Here is a 264-nt window from a genome sequence, read left to right as displayed (position 1 = left end):
CCCCGCCATCCAGTGCAGTTAGCACCAGCTCAAAGGAGCTCTGCTTCTCCCGGTCTAATGCTCTCTCTAGCACTAATTCCGGCTGCTTGCTTCCGTCCTGGCTCTCCTTTAAGGCCAGAGAGAAGGACGGGTTGCTGCTGAGCTGGTAAGTGAGCAGCGAGTTGCTGCCGACGTCTGCGTCTTGAGCCGTCTCCAGGGGAAAACGAGCACCGGGAAGCGTCCATTCACCGATCTCGAGGTCGAGAGCAGCCTTGCTGAAGGCTG

At 58.7% G+C, this 264-nt stretch overlaps 1 protein-coding gene across 1 annotated transcript in view; it reads right to left on the bottom strand.

Annotated features, from left to right (window-relative positions):
- LOC103614979 (protocadherin gamma-A4-like) overlaps positions 1-264 on the bottom strand; it is a gene marked incomplete at both ends in the record, with an annotated part of 12,601 nt that overhangs the window by 935 nt on the left and 11,402 nt on the right. The gene's annotated exons all lie outside the window — the stretch shown is intronic.

This window comes from Corvus brachyrhynchos, unplaced genomic scaffold (genome assembly GCF_000691975.1).
Source record: "Corvus brachyrhynchos isolate BGI_N302 unplaced genomic scaffold, ASM69197v1 scaffold545, whole genome shotgun sequence".
NCBI lineage: Eukaryota > Metazoa > Chordata > Aves > Passeriformes > Corvidae > Corvus > Corvus brachyrhynchos.
This window is presented reverse-complemented; position numbering and strand designations above follow the sequence as displayed.